A 16,822-nucleotide genomic window follows, 5' to 3' on the forward strand; every position below is an offset into this window, starting at 1 on the left:
CAAGTAGCTGGGACTACAGGTGCACACCACCACACTGGGCTAATTTTTTGTATTTTAGTAGAGATGGGGTTTCACCGTGTTGCCAGGCTGGTCTCGAGCTCCTGAGCTCAGGCAATCCACCCACCTCGGCCTCCCAAAGTGCTAGGATTACAGGCATGAGCCACCGCACCTGGCTGAATCTTGGTGAGTTTTTAAAAACCTATTTAAAGATTAGCTATTTTTTATAGTGGTAACATTTACATTTGAAAAATTGACCATTTTAACCAATTTTATATGTATATTTTTTATATGTGTATTTCATTGGCAGTAAATACATTCACATTGTTGTGTAACCATCAGTACCTTCCACCTACAGAACTCTTTTCATGTTCTAAAATGGAAGCTCCTTACCCATTAAGTGATAACTGCTCGCTCCACTCCCATCCCCCAGCCCCTGGCAACCACCATTCTTCTTTCTGCTTCTATGAATTTGATTCCTCTAGGCACCTCATATAAGTGGAATCGTACAGTATGTGTCCTTTTGTGACTGCTTATTTCCCTTAGTATAGTGTCCTCAACATTCGTTGTTCTTGTAGCATGTGTCAGAATTTCCTTTTTAAGGCTAAATAATATTTTATTGTATATGTATTCCATATTGGTGAATTCTTTTAAATGGGCTAAACAGTATTCTCCAACAATAGTTATCAGGACAGTCTTTGTGATCTCTACTATCTTTTCAACATGAAGCATTTGTTCAAAAATGACATTTTTCTTCTTTATCATTTTATCATTGTATCTGGTTTATCTTTCTACTTTCCTTCTTTCCTTTCTCCTTTTCTCCTTATTGTACTTTAGATTTTGGGGTATGTGTGCAGAGCATGCAAGATTGTCAGATATGTACATTATGGCAAGGTGGTTCGTTGCCACCTCCTTTCTCCTTTTCTGTCTTCCTTCCTCTTATCTCAGTCTCTCTCCTTTGTGATAGCAGGTGCTACATACTGGGGATATTATAACTATATACCCACCTCTTCTAACAAATCAAGTTCTCCAGGACAGGAGCCAAATCTTACCTTATGAGAGGCCCTGAATAAAGCCCAGTAAATGCTCAGTAGAGGAGAGCCGAGTTTAACAGAGTGGACTATTATATGAGTTAGAAGCAAAAGAATGATTCCATTCGCAAACTTCTCAAAATCAGCTAAGGCAAACACAGATCCATAAGTCTATTTGTGTACTTATTTTTTATTGCTGCCATAAGAAATTTCCACAAATTTTATGGCTTAGAACAACACAAATGTGTCATCTCACAGTTCTGTGGGTAGAAGTTCAGTTCAGGTCTCACTGGACTAAAATCAGTGTCACCAGGCTGCGTTCCCATCTGGAGGCTCTAGGGGAGAATCCCTTTCCTTGCTCATCCAGGTGTTGGAAGAATTCAGCTCCATGTTGTCATAGGACTGATGTCTCCAAGTCCTTGTTAGTCTGTCACTTGGGGCAGAACTTAAGTCCAAGAGGCTTCTCTTGGTTCTTGCACATAACTCCCCACACCTCAGGACCAGCAACAGGCACCAAATCCTTCTCCTGCTGCCATCTCCCTGGCCCTTCTTGTATTGTTGCATTTCTATCAAAGCTTGGAAAGGTTCTGCACTTTTAAGGACAGATATGATTGGACTGGGCCCACTTGAGCAACCCATCTGAAGGTCCATAACCTTAATCATATCTGCAAAGTCTCTTTTGCCATGTAAGGTGACATATACACAGGTTCCAGGGATAGGGGATAGGCATTTTAGGGGCCATTATTCTGCCTGCTACAATCTGCAGGCATCCACTCCAAATCTCCTAGTTCCTGATCTTCCAACCATTTTCTTCCTAGGGTGCTGCTCACTGGCCAACTCATTCACCATTCTTTAGGGATCCATGCATGATCTAACCTCAAGCCATTTCTTCTTTTACATAAAATGGATGACAAGTTGCTCATTGGGATGATTTTCTTTCACTAATGTCTTCAAGGCCACCCCTTCATGAACTAAACCCAGCCTTTTCTTTCTCCAACATCTGGTCATAAAGAGTCCCACATGTGGCCACTTGTGAGGTGAGAGACAGGTCCTGGTGCAAGAGTAATGGGTGACATGGGCCTCTGGACTACCTACTGAGACAGCTTGCTTCTGTGCCTGATCTTTGTTGTATAATAGCACTTCTATTTTACGATGGATTACTGCCGGACCTCCTCAATTTCATGACTTGGTGGGCTGGATACATGTGTTTCAAACACTTCATCCTGGAACTTCTGCAGAGGGCTTTCCTACTCTGAGCTTACTTTTAGCTGAAAGCTTTTTTTTTTTTTCTTTTTTGTCACCAACTGTATAGGTTCAAGCAGTATTCCCAGGTGGGGAATATTTTGCCTCTGAATTGCCTATTAGGTGCTGTGCTTCCTTCTTCATGGTTGGAGGTGCAGGAAAAAATAACTTTTCCTTTACTGTGGAGGAGCTGTTCCAGCTTGCCTCAGACTAATGGGTACCTAAAGCTTTTACTGATGATGTGATACTCCTTGAATCTTCGAAGTGTTTAGCTCACATTTTCTGTAGTGCATGTGTCTTAACAAGGCCTCCAATCAACTAGCTACTTTACACTCATCTGATCTGATTAATATGATGCCATCAAAAGAGTAGAACAATGTGAGCTTCTGTGGGTTGTCCAGGTCTCTTCAGACTATGTTTTGACAGAGAATAGAAGAGTTCACATAGACCGTGGGCAAAACAATGAACATATACCACTGTACATTTCATATGAATGTGAAACATCTATTCTTCTTTCCTGGTAGACATACAAAAGAACGCATCTGCCAGCTTCATGGCCCCACACCGTGAGGCTGAGGTCATGTTAACCTGCTCTTGTGACTGAATTGTGGATGATGGGCTCAGGTCACTCCGTGGTGGGCTGTGTTCTTCCAGGCCCTTGGTCCCTCACTGTCCCAAGAATGGGAGGGAGGATCCCTCTGGGCATGGTGAATGTGTTTTAAGTAAATATCGAACCCCAAAGAGTTTTGCAGAAAGTGATTTATTTAGACAGAGAGGGAGGAAAAGGAGAAAGAAATAGAGAGCAGCTTCCATGATGTTGTGGAAGGGTTTCCAGAAATGGAGTCCACCCTGATGTGGGAGAAGGGGACTTTTAACCTGGGAGATATTCCCGCCCTATTTAAGTTTTCTGTCCTATGAAAGGAGTTCCTTTAAACTTCCAGTGGAGTGATTGACCGTTGATTTTTTCCCATGGGAAAGTTAAACAAAGACCTTTAAGCTCCCGGATGGAGAAGTAGATGGAGGTATGGCGCTGGGAAGTTCTTGTCTTTGAAATTATGCCCCCTCATGGGCCGGGGAAGAGAATACATTTCCTCACTCTCATTGTCACAGCAGCTGCAAGAGAGGCTACCACTCAGCTGAGTTTACGATAGTCCACTATTTATATTCTTCCACGTCTGTGTGGTTTCTGCAAGGTGCAGGTAAGTGCATTAAATGGAGATATGATGACCACCATCTCCCCCAGGCTGAATATTAGGGTGAATGAGGGAGAGCTTACTGATTTGGGAATTCTCTTCAATAATGCAGGACTAAGTGGCTTGGAGAAGCCCCAGGAGATGGTATAAGCTAGGATGACTCCTGTAAGGATGGTAGAGGAAATAGTCCAGCCAAATGAGGTACAAAGACCAGAAATTGTCATAGCATACAGTGGAAGGGAAATTAAAACATCTTGAGAAAGCCTCATGGTAGAGAGGCTATGCTATGTAAAGCTAGGAAGCCCGCTTATATTGCGACTTAACCCAATTTACTGATGTAGTAGCAAGGAGGAGAGTAGCACAGATTCTGAGGCAAGGAGGGTATGTGCTGTTTTATGGGAGAAGAACCTCTGCATTTCCTTCAAGTAAAGTTGGCATGTTATCCCTTAGTAGAGAGGAATGTGAGCCACTTTTGCAGGCTCAGAAGGTTAAGAGAAATTTGGGGAGTAAATATTTTGGGGGGCATCATCTAGATAGTCCTGTCTAATGTGTCTGAGTCCCATTCTTTCCCAACAGGGCCCTAACCTTGGGGTAGTCCACTGCGGTAGTTGGAAGTTTAACCTTCCCTTGAACTCAAATACTATGTCAGATAATTCTTGGGGCTACTTCTCAGCTTCCTCAGCCCTCTTGTTGTAGGAGATGATACGTCTATATATGCTACCAAGGAAAGTCTCTCTGGCCTTCACTCCTAGCTTATAATTGCTGGTTAATCACTCTGAGCTTTTTATTATCTTTTTCCAGAACTCCAGTTGAACTTACTAAGAGCCAGTTCCATTGTCCTTATAGTTAGTTGGCCTCATACTTCTCAAATAAGTACCTGATACGTTGTGCCACCTAACGAATTCTTTTCCACCACTGTATCAATCATTGGTTGAAAGTCTGAACAATTGCATTGCTACCTAGTGCCAGGGCTGTCTGTTGCTTACCTACCACCAGCAACGAGGTCCTCTTTGCCAGGTGTTTGTTAGGTAATTTGGTTCCAAAATCCCTTCTCAGTGTTTGCCTTCCCAAACTGCTCCTGGTACCAACTGTTGCAATTTGGGTTCCCTAGGAAGCATAATCTGGAATGGAAATTGTTGTGCAGAAAATGTCTTAGGGAATGCACCTTGAGATCAACATTTGTGAAAAGGGTGGAAGTAAGATTGGGTAGAGGAAGAAGTTAGCTGTGATATACACTGAATGAAGGACTTAGCCAATTCTAAAACTGGGAGGACTTTTCAGAGTTGTTCTGAATTGAGGGCAAGGGGCTAGCTTTTATTACTCCAAATTGATCACTGGTTGTGGACTGTCTGATGAAGGAGGTGTAACCTTGGGCAAGGCTGCTGTAGTCAGTTACGGCAGTGTAACTGACTGTAGGAGGCTGACCTGAGGGCTCTACCTGCAGCACTTCGTGTCTGGGGGAGTAAACCCTGTATTCCTGAAGACAAAGTGGTACATCACAGTGTCTATCATGCGATCTTAGAGCCTATTACAAATCAGAGCACTTTAACCCACCTTGAGAAAGAGACTATTTCAAGTTAAAAATGACTATCCAAGTCATCAACAAAAACATTGAATAAGACAAAGATCTCTCTATTCCTACTGCCACCTACCTCCTGTCTAGTACTATTTAGTGCCTTTTTACTGACTTGTAAATAAAGAACTTTAAGGAAATACCCAAATTCTAGCCCGAAAGTTACAAATGGAGGAGCTTTAAATGAAGAAAAAAATGGCCCCATCTGCTCTTTGATCATTTGGAATAGCCTTTGAATAAAATAAGTTAATACATGTAAACACACTTAAATAACAGCTATTGAACGTCTATTCTGTGTTAGAAATTGTTTTACTTATTATTGCTTTATGTATTGAAACTATGGCAATTGGGATTTATTGTTTCTATCTTAAGTATACTAAAATATGTTGAAGTGTACCAATTAATGGGCTATGTTTATGTTTTAGTTAATTATAACGTGATTTTATTTATGTAGATACTAATTTGATATTTCAGGTTGTTGATACTTGAATAGAATGACACTAAATTGTGTAATTTTTAAGTCTAGAAAACTGCTGATGATACCCATTTACCTAGAAAGTGTGTGAATGCCTAACCACAATGTCCATGCCTTGGGGTTTTCTAATTCTGTAAAAGGAATGCATTACTTCTTGCCCCAGTGGTATTTAGAGTTTGAAGCTAACATTCCTTGCCCAGAGGCCTAACTTATGCACACAAGCGACTTTCGTCCAACCAGCTGTACAGAAGGGTCCGAAAGTGAAACCAAAAATCTGGAACCATCTGAGCTCTACCGTGTATTTGCTGTGGGATCATGGCCATGTTACTTGAACTCGGAGCCTTTGTTTATTCATCTACGAAATGGAGACAGAAAGACTACCTCTCAGGGTTTTTTTTGGACTGGATGGGAAAACTGTAAGTGAAACATGCAATAATTGACAGATATTTTTATTGCTCTTTCTGTTATTAGCTGGCATTACTAGAAATACCTATAGAAATTAATTCTCTTCTAGTAAACCAGCCCTTCTGTGTATCTTTGATTCCTCTTCCATAAAATGTGGATAATGGTATCAATTCTGTTGGCTCTTATGAGGATTAACTTGATTAACATATGTAAACCCCTTAAGAGAGTAGTTAGTACACAGTAAGCCCACTAAAAAAATTCTTGTGCTTTCAATCTAAACGAAATTTCTTTGACCAAATTATAAAGACATAACTACTTTTTCTCCAAAGGAAGAGTTGATGTAGTCAAAGTATTATATCATCTTTTCTCATGGCTTGGTCACAGATTTCACTCTTTATACGGCCTTTCCTGACTAACAGGAAGAGACCAGGTAAGCTGGTTCTGTAGAAAAATCACAAGGCATGGCTAATGAGTAGTGAAGGCCAGGGCCCATGTGGCCTTGGGCAAGTCATGCTCTGAGCCTTGGTTTTCCCAGCTGTCTAATGGGAACACCATCTCTACCCTGAGCACCACTCTGGGTGGTTTACAGATCATATGAGAGACTCTGTCTCCTTGCCTGTGGCATAATTAGTGTACATGAAGAAGGCTTGGCTCCACTCAGCCTGCATCAGTGACCCTCAGGTCTCTTCCTTGACTGTTGCATTGGATGTGAAGGAAGTAGCTATTTGGGTTGTTCTTGGGGTCCACTAAAGGTGATAACTTCTGGAGGATAGTGCTCAAGCCACTTAATCTAACACACAAATACTTAAGAATATACCACTGAAGGATGATTAAGCACTTAACATAAACCACTGGACACTAAAGCTTAATGATGTCCTTATACGAAAGGCAAATGTGGGTACAGACCCACAGAGGGAAGACAACGTGAGCACACAGGGAGCAGATGGTCACCAACAAGCCAAGAAATGCCAAGAATTCCCAGCAACACAGAAGCTGGAAAAGACAGGGAAGACTCTTCTCCTTAAAGCCTTCAAAGAGAGAGCATGGCCCTGTTGATTTTAGACCTCCAGCCTCCAAGAACCGTGAAAGAACAAATTTCTGTTGTGAAAGCCACCTGGGTTGTGGTACTTGGTATGGCGATGCCAGTAGACTAATGCAGTGGCGCAATATGTGTCTTCCAAGAAGCTCTAAGTGTGACATGGTAAAAGCCCCATAAAACTGCATACCTCAACCATACCTCGACTTTCTGTTGAAACTGCTCTCTGTGACCCTAATGTGACAGGCAAGCAGTCCCAACCCATGCCATCTTGGCTCCTGCGACTTGTAATAAGTAACTAAGGTCTGTAATTCCCACCACTGCCCAGGCAATGTGTAAACTAATGCTTATCTTGACTTCTGTAAACCACTTAAGTAACAGTCGGAGTGACAAAAGTCCCCTGGCCCTTGGAAAGTCTGGAGCCCCTCACCCTCATCTCCGCCCAGGAGGTGATTTACAGAATCCACTAGCCCTCAGAATGTCTGAAGCCCCTCATCCCCAACCCCACTTCTCACCCTCACCCCCGACGTGGTTTTAGGGGTATAAAAGGTCTTGACAACCTCCTTTCGGGGCCACAGGTTGGAGAGATGCGAGTCCTCCGTGGCCGCCGGCAATAAAGACCCTGCAGATTGGCATACTTTTGTCTTGGTGTTGACTTTCTATGCTTGGTTCAGTACAACAGAAGTCTGTGGAGGAGAGTCTGTCAAGTCAAGGGAGGAGGGAGGAGGAACTGAGGAGGAGGAGACAGGCTTCACTCTGCTCTTCTTCATCCAGCGCAAGTCTTTTTAGCAGTGCTGTATGTTGAATTTCCAGGAAGAGTATTCAATCCACTAAAGATTTGTAGTGAAAAAGAAGCGGTGGAAACTACTGCTGCTGCTTAGCTGAGCCTTCGGTGCTCCGCCTTTGGTTAGGAATCTCCCTGTTTTCCTCTCACAGGCTCCCTGGGTGCTTTTACTCACAAGAGCCTGTACCTGGGGCTTTGGACAAGGTGGTCCCCAAGGAGGCGCCACAGCCTGCTTTGCCTGCGCTTAGAGAACTGAAACAGGGAGCAGTCCTCGATCAGTGACTGACCTACACAGGGATATGAATATCCCAGCCCTCCTGCGTCTCATCAGGACAAGTGTGTGGTGGGAACTGCACTGTCTCCACAGCCTCCCCATGGGACTTAGCCTGACACCTCACCCTTACTTGGCCTTCTATCCTTCCTTTTCCATCTCCCTTGTGGATTCTACCTGGGAACACTTCCTAGCAAATCACTTGTACGTGGTGTTTCTCAGCCTCTGCGGTGTTGACATGTTGGTTGGGATAATCCTTTCTTGTGGGGAGCTGCCCTGTGCATGGTAGGATGTTTAGCCGTATTTCTGGGCTTTACCCACGAGATGCCAGCATCACCTCTCCTCCTCACCCATGGTCATGACAATCAAAAATGTCTTCCTCTGTTGAGGTCCAATTTTGGCCTTGGGAGCCGAAATTGCCCCATCCAAGAACCACTGCTTGAGTATTACAAATGTGGATCCCTAAGTTCTGAGAGGTGATGGGGTAGAAGACCGGGGATTAGAAGCTAAACTTCTTGATTCCTTGGCCACTGGATTTTTTTTATTTTTTAATACCCTTGTGTTTCCCAAACTTGTCTAATCATAAGAATTATGTAAATGCCTTTAAACACAGAGTCCCAGCTGCCTTTCCTAAAGAATCTAATTCAGTAGGCCAGTAGGGGGCACCTGGCCTGCAAGCCTCAGTGGTTCTCTTATTAGGCAAGCTTAGGAAACGACACGGAAATCCTGATCCCAGATTGTACTGTGGAAAGGAATCACTGTATGAATGGTGTGGGGAGGGGAAGGGCAGTGAGGGAGTCGATGTGTCAAATATAAATATGTCTATATAAAATGTAAATTTCTGGCCTTCGTATTCTAAGATTTTGATGGTCTTAATAAAATTCCTGAGTTTTTCTGATATAAGTGGTCTGGAACAATTGTTATAATACTTTTCATTAAATTATGTTCTTTGGTTAATGTACATGCAGAGTAGTGCCCTGTATCTACAGATATTTATTAAACACTTTCCGCCTCAGCTGACATCAAGATTTTTAGTGACTGCATTTATAATATTCTATACTTCTCCTTTTTAGTGCTTAATAATTTGTGTAATGTTGGTCTTCTTCACTAACATACAAATTCCATAACTCAGAGCTCATCTCAGCCTTTATCTGATTATATTCTTTAAGCCTAGAACTCTATCTGCCTGGAGCGAGTGTTCAATAAATGTTGCTGAGTAAATGACATTAGATATCAGGTAAACAGAATAATGACCCCTCCCAAAGATGCTTACATCTGAATCCCTATGAATTTGAATATGCTCAATAGGAATATGTTATATTACATAGCAAGGGAGAATTAATGTTGTAGATGAAATGAAGGTTGCTAATCTGCTGAACTTAATATAGGGGAATTATCCTGGATTATATACTGGTGGACTTTATAATGACAAAGGTCCTTTGAAGTGGAAGAGGGACGAAGAGCAGGTCAGAGCCAAAGATTTGAAGATGCTATGCCGCCGGCTTTGGAGATGGGGGAAGGAGCCACAAGCCAAGAAATGAAGGTGGAAAAAGACAAGGAAATGGATTCTCCCCTAGAGCCTCCAGGAAGAACACAGCCTCACAGACACCTCGATTTTAGCTGAGTGAACCCAATTTAAAGCTTCTGAGCTCTAGAACTATAAGAGAATACATTTGTGTTAAAGCTTTTAAATGTGTAGTAATTTGTTTCTGCAGCAATTGGAAACTAATATAGATGGTAATGAAAACCATAGCTGACCTTTACCTCTATCCTTGCTCATTCTGATAAAAATGTATTATCCCATTTTTTTGCAGATGAAACATCAGAGGCTTAGAAAGGTCAAGTTATGCAGCCAATGGCACACCATGGGCAAATGTGGAGCTGGGCAGCAAACTGCTCAGATCCACAATCTGCCACACCAATGCTATTGAATGTGGGCAGCACAGACTGTTCCTGATCCATGTTGAAACAAATATAGATATTGAGATTACAAATTTAGAAACATCTCATGGTAATTCTTTTCTTTTTTCCCATGTTCATTCTGATTTATAAAGGTAAGTTTATGTCTGCTGAATCTACTAATTTAAAAATGGAGCCTCTTTTATGTTATTTTTATTTCTTGTTTTAAAGTAATTCATTCTGATTATATTTTATAAAAACTTTGGTCCACATCAATTGGAAGAAAAAAAAAAAACTGGTTTCTAATCACAGACTCTTAGAGAAACACTGCACAGACCAGGATGCCAAGATTTGGGATTGTGGTGGGTCCTTGCCACTGGCTTTACTAATTCCCCCAAGTGGGGAGAAGTGAGGGCCCAATCCACAGTTGCTCAGGGCCTTCCTGGGGATGGGATGAGGGCAAAGGGCAGCCTGGTCCTAGGAGCCTCCCTCCCGCTGTAGACACAGCTTTCTTAGTTCTGCTTCCCAGTCACATTCCAAAGTCTCACCATTTCCATCTTCTCCCTGTTCTTTCAATAAAGGATACTTAAGGTTTATATTAACTTTTTCTTCTCTTTAGTCAATTTTTTTCTATGAGAGTGCATGCCCCCACATATTTCACATGGCCTGCATTTTTATGAATCCAAGAATAAATGCATTTTTGGCTAACAGCTCAGAAGTATTTTTAGACTCATGGAGTTGTATTTTTGTCTTCTGGAGAACATAATTTGAAGCAGATGCAGTGGCATGTGGCACTCCTTAACTCTGCACCCAGTTTCAGATGTCCTGCCGGCAAACTTCATCCCTTCAAAAATATGTTAACGCTTTAACCAAAACTGATGATCTCTCGATCTAGAGGGCTGAGCCATACCAGGAACAATGACTGAGATCTGGGCTATTTATTCAAACTGCTTCGGGTCAGCCATGTTGACCTTGGCTCTGCCTGGGACAGGGGCTTCTGCAATAGAGATGTTGGCTTAGCATGTAAATATGAATCCCTGTCATTTCCCTATTATTCCCAGTTCCGAGATGGACCAAGACAACCTCCCAGGGGAGCTGGGATGACAGAAAGAGAAAGAACCCTACCAACCTATTCCATATGTGAAATCTTCCACTTGTCAACAGTTACATTTGGAAGCAACTTCTGTCATCATCTACTTCAACATCCTTATTCTAGAGCTGTGCTCAATGATACCATTTGGGTCTAATTCTGCTTTGGACCTTTATTGCCTGAGTAGATGTCAAACAAGTTTTCTTGAACAAGCGAGTGAGTGAATGAATGAATGAAATTGAGACCCAGAGAAGATAAATCTCTTGTCCAAGATAACATAATTCAGAACATAACAGATTCATTTCCAAGCAGTCCAGCAAGACTGCTTTCAGTACCAGTAGGGAGCTCCTAAACTTGTTCTGACATAAGGCCAGACTCATCATTGGTTTTCTCCCAGATAGCTGAGGCTTAAACCTTAAAACATCCAGGCTGGGTTTAACCTGCTCTGCCAGCAGGGATTCTATGCATTTTAAATCAAGAGATTCCGGATCAGATTAAAAAAGTTTCATATGGCCAGAATGGCAGAGCCTGTGTGAGCATTGTGAATTATCTCACCACAGGAAGTAAAAGCTAGGTGGTGGAGGACTGGCCGTGGAAAACGCTCCAAGGCCAGGGTTATTTCAACTCTGCTGTGATTGGAGCTAGGCTAGCATCCTTACTTTTTCACAAGAAAATAAAGAGTAAAGTTAAGACCAATTAAAAAAGAAATCTTGCAAGTGTTGCAGATTTGAGATCCTAGTAGGATCAAAATTAAAGAAATGCTAACAGTGGATAAACAAAGGTCCTTTGAAGTGGAAGAGGGACAAAGAGGAGGTCAGAGCCAAAGATTTGAAGATGCTATGCCGCCAGCTTTGGAGATGGGGGAAGGAACCACAAGCCAAGAAATGAAGGTGGAAAAAGACAAGGAAATGGATTCTCCCCTAGAGCCTCCAGGAAGAACACAGCCTCACAGACACCTTGATTTTAGCTGAGTGAACCCAATTTAAAACGTCTGAGCTCTAGAACTATAAGAGAATACATTTGTGTTAAAGCTTTTAAAGTTTTCTCTAAAAATCATTTGGAGCTTGGGAAAAACTCCAGGCAGACTAAATGAACTGTAATTGAGATGTTGGCCTGTCAGTATCTAACTGGGAAAATGACCGGCTTGGAAAGGTGATCATCAGTTTCACCAGGTAGATAGGCAGCATGGACAATGAACAGAAGCTGTGATGTGGCACCAAGAGGCTGGCCACTCTCCAAGGACCTGCACTGGCCAGCAGGTGACCTTCCTTCTCAGAGCGTTGTTTTCTTCATATGCAAAATGATGATGACAATATTTCCCTCAAAGAATTGTTATGACAAGGATCAGTAGCTGTGTAGATATACATTAATAATCATGTCTAAAATTTTTCTAGCACTTACTACCTGCTAAGATGCTGTGCTGATTTTTTTTTTAATCTAACTTATCTCAGAAGCAACTATGGACAAATTATCTGTCCTTCTGGCCTCTGTTCTATCCTTACTTTATTAAAAACAAGCCCCTGGAAATTAATACTTTATCTGCATCACAGAGTTGTTATGAAGATTAATAAGTTAATCTGTGAATGTGCTTTCTCAATGCGTGACCCATGCTAAGTCTTCAATGAGTGTTAGCTTTTATGATCCATTATATTATATTGCCCAGAGATAATTAAAAGTATAATATTAGACTTCCAATGACTATTATGTGCATGAGGAGGGGGAAGAAGAGGCTGTGTTGACTGTGGAACATTGCACAGAAACAGATGTGTCAGTGATCTCTTAGTGTGCTCCATCATGTACATCTTCATGCTTCTCCCTTTTCCCTGCTCTCTGTCCAGGAAGGCTACCTTCATGGGCTATATCAAGAGGCTCCCTTATTCTCTGGCTTCTTCTGTGCTCAGTGGATGCAGAGCCTGAGCAAAGAGAAAAGAAGGAAGGAGAGTGGAGTTAAGGCACTTATTTCCCTGCTTCTCCACTGTAGGGCTCCTGCATGGTGGTTGATGCAGTTAGTATGGCGGGTGTTTTTTATGATTTGGCGATTGAAGATGGCTTCAAGTTTGGGCATCTGGAAAATAGTGGCAAATCCAGCATGTACTGCTTTGTGGAAAAAGATAGTAAATGGCAAAATGTCTCAGGACAGTGGGAGCCTAGAGCTACATATCAAGGACTACCACTTGGGAGGAAAAGAGATCATGGAAAACAAATGTTTATTTAAAAGTTTACCCAAATATCTAAAAATCTTCAAATTCCCCAACTCACAATTTTTTTTTTTTTTTAGAGACAGAGTCACACCCTGTCACCCAGGCTGGAGTGCAATGGGACGATCTTGGCTCACTGCAACCTCTGCCACCCAGATTTAAGTAATTCTCATGCCTCAGCCTCAAGAGTAGCTGGGACAAGAGGCGCACACCACCAGGCACTGCTAATTTCCCTCTCACAATTTTACCTTCCCGATAGAAATATTTTTATACCCAGTTTTTGAGCATTTGTGTACACGTGCTCTCACTTTTCTTTACGTGTAGTTTTGCAAAAATGTCTTAGTTTAGCAACTATGATTCAGTTCTTTGACAAATAAGTTCGGCAAAATCACACACCCATTTCTCATAGTTTCCCTGAAAATAAAAAGATGTAAAACAAAATAAGATAAAATATATATTAGTTTTTACTTAATTTACTGCAAAATGTAGTCTGCCATTTCATTTTGTGTAGTTCTAAAATCAATTTTAAACTTTTTTTCAAAAGAAGGATTGAAAATAAAAGAAATGCTTAAGCAATACAAGTATTTCTTAATTCCTTGAGGCCAGCATAAGGTCTTCTTGGTAACCCTTTCAGGACTCATTCAGTTGTTGTTCTCCAGCTGCTGAGCTTTTGCATCTGACAGAGTAGCCCAGAGTCACTTTCTTAGAGCTGACCACAGGACAGACAGTCATGAGCCTGGAACTAAGGGAGGGGAAAATCCTGGTTAGGTTGAATGGCAGGATGGCTACTTCTCTCATTGTTCATTTATCTCCTTTGCTATTGCTCCTGGAATTTTTAGCTGGACTCCTGGACACCTAAAATAAAGACTACGTTTCACAGCCTTACTTAAATCTAGATTTGATGTGTAACGAAATTCCATTACATACCATGTAAGCAGAAGTGCTTTGTGCAACTTCTGAGAAGCGTCATCATAGGAGGAAGCATGCCATTCTGTCTTCTTTGTCATCTTCTTGCTGGCTGAAATGCTGATGTACCAGGGAGGCTTAAACATCCATCTTGTGCCATGCACAGAAGCTATGCTAAGGATGATGGAGCAGCAAGGAAGAAGCAGCCTGGGTCCCTGAGGGTCATGATGCTGCCCTATCAGTTTTAGAATGCTTATCTGAACTTGTTTAAGCCACTGCTATTTTGGAGTTTTTTGTACTCTCAGCTCAATCTAATCATCATTGATGTATGATGCCCAGGTTCCACTGGTTTTCTCTCTAACCAGTTCTGGAAGCCCCCAAGGAGAACCTGACCATCTTTCACCTACCTCATGGCATCCTTGTTCTGCTTCTGCTCTAAGCGTTGATGCCTCTGGTTAGAAAACTTCTACCTCTACCAAGTGAGTGCCTCTTGATAATGTCACCAGCAACGGATGCTGCTGATGAGCAAAGTTCACTGTTCAGGGCGCTCTCAGTTCCCTGGAGCACTGCATGGTGGATGAGAGCACAGGGATCAGCATCCAGCTCTGTCACACATCAACTGCTATCACTGTGGGATGGTGATACCTAGATGGCCTAACCCCTCCCTGCCATCTGTAAAAGGAGATTAATAACAGGGCCCACCTATTGGGAAAGAAGCAATGATAATAAAAGACAGTATTTAAATGGACACTTTCCATGTACCAGGATCTGTGCAAGCCCATTCCATATTGAACATTTAATAAACGCCTGAATTTGTGCTATCTGTGGGCATGACTGCAGTGACGCTCAGGACTGCTCAATGCTGCCACACACATCCACAGGCATCTTAGCCCCAGGACTCTCCTCTGTGGGACACAGGTCTGACTCACAGGACATTAGTCTTGCTGGATGACTTCTTACAGCAACTCTCCTGTGCTCAAAATATTCTTTCCCTACCCCTGGCCCCAACATATTTTCCTTAAACCAAATAACATGAATCATGCCCAAGTGTCCTTGCTCCTCATGCAAAGGGAAGAGAGAAGAAAGTATGCCAGATATTCTCTGCAAGCCTGAGTCCTTTATGCCTAGGCATGTCTGATTCCCAGGATGAAAGCAGCTCAGAGTTTCCATTTGAAACGATCCTCCCACTTGCTATGCCACCTCACCCAACCCAGTCCCCCCAGCAACCATTGCACACATCATTACTGAGAAAATGAGGGGCTGGGGCTCTAACAGAACCTGACGTTTTTCCATGGTATGATGTCAAGATAGTCTCTGAAGGAGCTTCTCTCTCCTGAGATGTGCATAGGTTTGTTTCTCTGGTACTGCCTGTACACTACCGTGGGCTCTGCCTCCTCTCTTCCTTGACTCTGAGTGCCCTCGCCAACCTGTTTTTCTTACCCATTGTAGCTCTGGGGTTTCTGAGCTTTGTGCACTTGTCAGCTGTGCTTCTAATTCAATGTACTGTGACCAGAGACATGGGGAGCACAGGTAGGAGAGAGGATGGGCTGGGAGGCTGAGCTAGACAGGAGCATCCTTCTTGCCAAGGAGTTCCTTCTTCTAGCTTTTGACATAGACTCTTCTCTTCTTATAACCATTAATGTGGAAACATTCTCTAATACATCTAAAATTAAACTCGTTATCTTTTGCTCTTTTTCTTAGTAAGGGCTCCTGCCCACAGGTACTTCCTCCAGGGCTGATTCCTCTGCCTGTCTGCTCTGATCGCCATTGCTGGTACTGCCTTCCTTGCAGTCAGCCAGGTTCACACCTCTGGCTGCTCAATGGCTGGGGCAGGTGCCATTTGTACTGTAGCTGTGTGCATGACATCCTCAGAGCTGGGAAGTGCACAGCCTGGCTGGTGGTGCAGGACCAGCCCGGCCCAGGCTTGCCACCTTGCAGTCAGTGTTTACTCCCTGCCCCTCTTCACAGACCCCCAATCCAACTAGTCCCCAAGTCCCATCTACCTCATTTATCCTTCACCTTCTGTCCGTTCCCAATGCCATCTCTCAATTCCTGCCCCCATCATGCCCCACTTCGCTTTCTAACTGGTGTTTCTTCCCTCAGTTCCCATCAAGTCCATCCTACAAAACAGTGCCAAATTAGTCTTGCCAAGGTCAGATGGGTAATGTCACTGTGGCAGAGACCCATGACATCAAATGTCTGAGTTTGGCACCCAGACCTTCTGACCACCCCATACTTCCTCATCTTTATCTCCTTCACATACACACACTCCAGCTAGAGTGGGCTATGTGCCATTCCCTAGGAAGCCCCTGATTTTCCAGCTCCTGGCCTTACTTGGGCCTTTCTTCTAGGAAAGCCAGGTGACTTTCTGTGCACTTAGGGCCCCATTCATGGGCTTTCAGTCTTCTCAGATTCTCTCTAACCTGAGTTATCTCCAGCTAGCTGGTATCACTCCTTTTTCTGAAATCTCATTAAGAATTCTCTTAGGCTGTTTAGATTGAAAACATTTATATTTGTGCCTTAACTATACCTTCAAGTAGTTTACAATCCAGTAAAGGAAACGTGTCTTGGGTGTCTCATAAGGCCTCATGCTCATCTCTGCCTTGTGGTAGATGTGTGTGAGGGAGGGAGGGAAAGAGGAGAGGGAAAAAAAAGGAAGGGAAGGAGGGAGGAAGGGCTAGCTTTCTAAATACAAACAAACTCTAAAACAGGTTTCTTTGAT

Source organism: Sapajus apella, unplaced genomic scaffold (assembly GCF_009761245.1).
Source record: "Sapajus apella isolate SASKATOON/1434 unplaced genomic scaffold, GSC_monkey_1.0 scaffold1, whole genome shotgun sequence".
In the NCBI taxonomy this organism is placed as follows: Eukaryota; Metazoa; Chordata; class Mammalia; order Primates; family Cebidae; genus Sapajus; species Sapajus apella.